The 6,628-nt window shown below is 44.0% G+C and overlaps 1 pseudogene; it reads right to left on the bottom strand.

Moving 5' to 3' along the window:
- Positions 1–1,833: 1,833 nt before the first annotated feature.
- Positions 1,834–2,149, bottom strand: LOC128115849 (elongin-B-like; annotated as a pseudogene).
- Between the last annotated feature and the right edge of the window lie 4,479 nt (positions 2,150–6,628).

Genomic DNA, 6,628 nt, shown 5'->3' with positions numbered 1-6,628 from the left:
TCAGTCATGGCTCTGCAGTGTGACCCAACAAAGTCATTGTTTGAAGGGACAAGATAGTTCTCAGAACGTGATTACTTATAATCTAGGATAGAGTCATCATCTTGGAAAATACCTTCATCTGGGGGTGGTCTTGTGCTAAAAGCTTTTCTGTTCATAGAATCCAAGGTGGCTGCACATTTGGGACAATAACTAGAGACCTTTAAGCACCTTTTGGGGAATCTGGACAAGGACATTATAAAAATGCTAACAGTAAGATGCCTCAGTTACTGATATGTTTGTGCCTTCAACCTTGAGAAATGATAAGATAGGTTAAATATCACTGGTTTCTAGAGAGACATTTATGATTTTCCATATTGTCATCTTGACAGGAATTAGAATCATCAAGGAGACAAACCTTTAGGCATTTTTTAAGAGGAAAGTGTGTGTGTTTGTGTGTGTGTGTGTGTGTGTGGTGTGTGTGTGTGTGTGTCTGTGTGTCTGTGTCCACATGTGCTCATGTCACATATGGAGGTTTCTCCTTCCACTGTATGGATTCCTGGCATCAAACTCAGCTCATCAGTCTTGGCAGCCAGCACCCTTATCCACTGAGCAATCTTGCCATCCCCATAAGAATTTTAGAATTGTTTAATTGAGATAGGAAGGGCTACCCTAAATTCGGACAGCACCGTTCCAAGGATGGAGGTCTCTCTCCAGTTCTTAACCATACACCATCAAACTGTAAGCCAAATTCAACACTTCTTTAAGCTTCAATTCCTCAGGTATTTACTCAGCACTGTGAAAAAGAGTAACTAATCCTCATCCTTGAAGTCGTTAACAGGACTATGTACAAAGATAAATATGTGTCCCACAGTAAAAGACATGCAAGATAGAGGCAGGTGGCCAGGCTTTTATTCTCTTTATAGGTAACCAAATACTTTTTAGCAAAACCAGTTGTGTTTTGTTTTGTTGTTTTTGAGAGGGAGTATCATATATCTCAGGCTGGCCTTAAACACCATGTATTGGGGGATGATGCCCTTGAATTTCTGTTTCTTCTGCCTCTACTTCCCAAGTGTTGAGATTGCAGGTGTGTGTCACCACCCCTGGTTTTATGTGGTGTTGGGAATTAAGTTCAGGGCTTCATACACAGTAGGGAAGAACTCTACCAACTGAACTACATCTCCAGCTTAGCAAAAGCAGTGTCTAAGTACATATTATATTGTTCTTGCACCACATGCATGCCTGGTACATGGAAATCAAAAGAAGGCATCAGATCCTTTCAAACTGCAATTTTGGATGGTGTGAGCTACTATGCCAGTGCTAGGAACCTAACTTGGGTCTTCTGTAAAATAGCAATTGCTTTTAGCCACTGAGCTCTAGAAATGTATTTTTTATACCCTTGCTGGTTAGTTTTTCTATCCACTTAACACAAGCCAGGGTCAACTGGGAGGAGGAAACTTTAATTGAAAAAATTCCTACATCAGATTGGCTTGTAGGCAAGTCTGAGGAATTGTTCTTGGTTAATGATAGATGTGGAAGGGCTCTACCCATTGGGAACAATGCCATCCCTGGGCAGGTAGGTGGGCCTGGGGTGTATTTAAAAAAGCAGGCTGAGCAAGGCAGGAGAAGCAAACCAGTAAATAGCATTCCTCCATGGCCTCTGCTTTAGTTCCTGCCTCCAGTTTCCTGCTCTAGCTTCCCTCAGTGATGGACTGTCAAGTGGATGTGTAAGTAGAAATAAATCCTTTCCTCCTCAGGTTGCTGCTTAGTCATGGTCTTTACCACAGTGGTAGAAAACAAAGACAACACTCCTTTTTTTTACTGGGGGAATGGGCCTTCAGGGCAGGCCTGGGGCCCTCACTGCATGGCTTGTTCATTGGTACCACTTCCAGAGTTCTATGGCTTCTTCACATCTAGAAGTTCCAGGGGGTTGGAGAAGGGTTCAATGTGCAGGGCTTCAGAGGACTTGTCTGCTAAGAAGAGCAGGCCCCTTGTGACAGGGGTCTATGACTATGCTGACCCCGTCACAGTGACCCAGAGTTTTTCTATCCTCAAGGATCCATTGGTCGTGTTTTTATAGCTGCTGCTCAATGAGAAACTGCTTAAAGATGCCCTTCTTGGCATCCGTGATGATTGTGGTCTTGTGGCATCAGATCATGAGAAACACATCCATCCCAGCACCTCCAGAAAGGTATTTTCTACACCTATTCCTTGAAATGTTTTCCCTGGCAGTTTCAATGATTCAAGACTTACATTAAGGTCTTCACTCCAATTTGAGGTGATTATTTTGTATAAGATGATGTAAACATCTAGTTTTACCCTTCCAGTATTCTCAGCACAATTTTTCGTTTCTTTTTTTTTTAAGATTTATTTATTTATTATGTATATAGGGTTCTGCCTGCATGTGTCCTTGCAGACCAGAAGAGGGCACCAGATCTCATTATGGGTGGTTGTGAGCCACCATGTGGTTGCTGGGAATTGAACTCAGGACCTCTGGAAGAGCAATCGGTGCTCTTAACCACTGAGCCATCTCTCCAGCCCCCTAATTTTTCATTTCCTAAAAGCTGTTCTTTTCTTTCACATATGATGTTTAAGTTACTTTTCTATTGCTGTGATAAGGCACCATTACCAAGGCCACTTTTAAAGAGGTTATTGGGAGCTTACATTTTAAAAAGGTTCGAGTTCATGGTCCTTCTGGTGTGGAGCACAGCGGCAGGCAGATAGGCCTATCACTGGGGCAGTATCTGAGAACTTACACCCTGATCCACAAGCAGGAGGCAGAGAAAACTAACTGGGAATGGTGAGAGTCCTTTGAAATCTCAAAACCAGGCACCAGTTACATACCTCCTCCAAGAAGGCCGCACCAGCTAATCCGTATTAAACAGTTAAACCAACTGGATTCCAAGCATTCAAATGTATGAGACTGTGGTAGACATTCTCATTCAAACCACCACATATGAATTGGGCACTACTTTCCAGAACCGGATGGTTGTAGCTGCATAGATTTATGTCTGGGTCTTCTATTCTATTCCATTGGTCTACACGTGTAATGCCATGCTGTTTTTGTTACTATGGCTCTGCAAGTCGTTTTGCAAACACTCTGGGTTTGTGGAGGCTCACAAAGATGCCTTCCCTCTTTTGCCTATAGCACCACTGGGAGGCATCTTCTCATTCCCCTGCTGTGCTCTTGGGGTTCACTCTTAGACTTCTAAAGACCAATATTTCTTTCTGGCTTCTCCATGATTGTTGGCTTTCATTGCAATCCAATGCATTCCGTGGCACCCCTCTCCTTCCTGCAGACACATACCTCTTAATTTGCTTCAGAGTTGCAGGAAGTGTTGTCGAATCAGCCATCTTCTTCCTCCCCCTTTGTTTAAGATTGCCTCTCTATTAGTTTCCTCTTCTTCTGTTACTCTAAAACAGTATTTCTCAAGCTGACCAGTTCCCTCATTTCTAAAACAGGAGGAAAATCGCCTGCTCATCTCTTAGATGCTCCAACATGTGGATATTAGTGAAAGTGCCTGGCACACATGTACAGCGCATGAGAGGAGAGAAGGTGGAGGAAAGTGCTTGGTAAGTGATAGCCATTCGGATTCCTGAATCAAAAGATGAAGGCTAGAAGGAAAGCAGCCTGACTGGTAGGGAGGATGTGTGGGTGGCATTAGTGCCTCCCACATGCAACCACATTCAACTCTATGCCCCACTTATGGCATCACCCATTTAGAGGGTGACCTACATTCTGGAATTTCCAGGACAGCCCTAATTCTAATCCTTCCTCCCAGGGGAATATATGTCAAAGTTGGGGAAATAGAGGAACCTCAGTCAAAGGACATATTCCTACCCCCCCCCCCCCCATTTTTTGTCTCTTTTTCTCATCAGTGAGAGATTTTTTCAGAGTCCTTTCATACAAAATCAAACAGAACTATAAGGTAAATCTCCTGGGTGGAAAAAAAAAAAGTAACAAAACTCCACGACCTCCATACAATACATTTCAACCCCAAATAGAAATGGCTGAGAGATCAAGTCTGTTCTATTTATCTGTGACTTCTAGTGTCTCCCTATCCAGCTTTCCTGCAGCCTCAGCCCTCCCCTCCTTTCTCCAGAGGCGGCTGGAGTGGAAGAGCATTTGTCTCTCAGCTGATCAGCTGGGACTGAGGGGAAGGCAAAAGAATTATTTCAGTCCTGCAGCAAGTGTAAGCATGGGTTTTTCACTGCCCGCCTCCCCCCTTTTTAATTAATGAACAATCTGGCCCATTACTGCTCCCGTAGGTATGCAAAATAGCTTCTTGTTTGAAATCCCTGTTGTTGAATGTACTCTGTGGGGCACATTGCCACCCCCTGTTTTGCATAAGAAACCGCTGTTTCCAAGATAAAAATCTTTTCATTTAGCTGTCATGAGCTCATCCTTTTTCCTGTGTATTGTGGCTCCGACTCCTTTGAGTCAATACCCAAACAATGACTGCCAGCGTTCAGCTACCCTCCTGCCCCCAATCCCCGGAAGACAGAAGGCTGCGGCCTCCGGAAGCCTGACTAGGACGCGCCCCGAGTTCTTTTCAATCCTTAAATGCCAAGAGGGCGAGAAGTAAGATCTGAGACCTCTAGAAAATCTTCCATGGGCTTTAAAGTCGACCCTGGGGGTGGGGGTGGGGGACCTGAATGAAATGGTGTGTGGTAGGGGGTGGACAAGCAGTGTCCTGGGATCATGAACTTAAACACCCTGGGAAAATCGGAGAGCGGGGAGTTGGGAACTCATAAATGTGCACAGCTGCTGGAGCACTCCTCCTCTGTCCCTGATCAGCAGACTGCATCCTGCCAGTGCCCTTTGGTTTGGAACAGTCACGCCCACAGCACAAACCACACAATCACACTCCATCCCAAGTAGCAACTAGAGGGGAGACTGAGATTGTATGAGGTCAAAGCCCTTGCCTCCTGTCTGTAGGTAAATTGAGGCCCAGGGAGGGGAAGCAACTTGCCTAAGAGCACTCTACAGCTAGGCTGCAGATATGGGTGTTGAAACTTCAGTTGCATGCTGTTTATCCTGCCACACATGGCTGCCTCTGGAGGGAATCAATAACATTTGTGTACAAAGAACCGAGGAAAAAGACAAGATAGGAGATTAAACAAGATCATGGTAAACTACAAAGTCTATACAAACAGTAGGGGTTTTATTGTTAGTCTTCTCCTTTGTAGGAGATATTTTCAAAAGAGCAAAATTTAACCTTTGCCAGTAGAATTTTACAGAGGTGGTGAGTTTGCAGACAAATGCATGTAGTCATTTTACTTGGAGAGGGGAATAACATGTTTGCATCAACTCAGAATTGCTCCTTATTTCCTCTTTGGGGAAAGAAACAATACAACAAAGGAGCTTTAATTGAACCATAGACAGCTAATGTGTAGGCAGTGGGAGACCAGGTGCACTGAAGTCCACAAGAATCAGGATGAACAAAGGCCCTGCCTTTACAGAGGGGGCAGGCTGGGTTGATCCGCTGTTTGATCATAAGCCGGCCTGCATCAAGGCCAAGCCTGTGCATTCCTGGTAACTTCCAGCACAGCAAAGTGCTCACGGTAGTAACCTAGTCTATCTATCCTTGCTGATTGGCTGGTTAAGCAAGATCCCGTGCTGCCTCTGAAATGGACCCAGTGTTGCTTTTTCTCCATGCTTGGCATCAAAGAAGATTCATTACAGTTTCAAAGAAATAGTTCCCCTATCAGTGCCCCGGAGAAAGTTCCAGTGATTCACAGAACGTTTGAATTTCAAGGTTTGGGGAGAGAAGCACTGACCTCCAGGCACCCAAAGTCGTGTGTCAATGTCACTAATGAAGCTGCTGAGAAAAACCACAGGAAAATTTAGAAGGAAATGTCTCCCTCATTTGCCCAGCAGTTTGGGGAAGTCAGAAACCTCATGTTCCACTCCTCCTTGGGGACGATTGGCAGTTAATGGTTGCTGAGGGAGAGGACATTATTTTCTTCAGTAGCAAAGCCTCTGAGAAGTGGCTGATGCTGCAATAAATAACTCCTTCAGCCATGCTCATTAAACTTAGTGTGCCACAAAAAGAGACATCCGGGGTTTTGGGGGAGAAGAAGGGTTCCAACAGGAAAAAGATGAGAGTGGAATGGGGATGTGTGAAAATGACCGACATGCATTATGCACACGTGTGAAATTGTTAAAGGAAGAAAAAAGAATGAAAGGAAAATGAACAGAAATCTCATGGCAGGATAAGGAGCAGGAAACCTGGGTGTCCGCCCTTCACTGCTTATAAGATGCTGCCAGATAGCTCTCTTCTCCTATCTTCAGTCTCTGTCTGGAAAATGACTTGACCAAAGCTGACCAAACTGAAATTTGAAGTCAAAATGTTTTCAAGTATAGAGTTGGGGTGGTGGGGAGGGGAGCAGTTAATGGATATACGGTAAGAGCAGTAGCTGGTAGTGAAAAAGCAAGCTGCATTGGGCTGAATGAACATTTCTAGTTGTATTTCATGCCTCTATGAAATTCAATTTCTGTTCATGGAATAGGCTTTAAAATGAACCCAGTGTTTGTTATTTAAAACAATTCTACTTCCAAGTTTAGTCTGGTAGATCAAATACATGCATTTAACTTCTTCCCAATAATCTCAAAATGGTAAAGGAATTAAAAGGTCAAATTTTGTAATTA

Source organism: Peromyscus californicus, unplaced genomic scaffold (assembly GCF_007827085.1).
Source record: "Peromyscus californicus insignis strain IS unplaced genomic scaffold, ASM782708v3 Scaffold_10__1_contigs__length_136768540, whole genome shotgun sequence".
Classification (NCBI taxonomy): domain Eukaryota; kingdom Metazoa; phylum Chordata; class Mammalia; order Rodentia; family Cricetidae; genus Peromyscus; species Peromyscus californicus.
The sequence above is the reverse complement of the archived record's forward strand: the minus strand, read 5'-3'. Positions and strand labels throughout refer to the sequence as shown.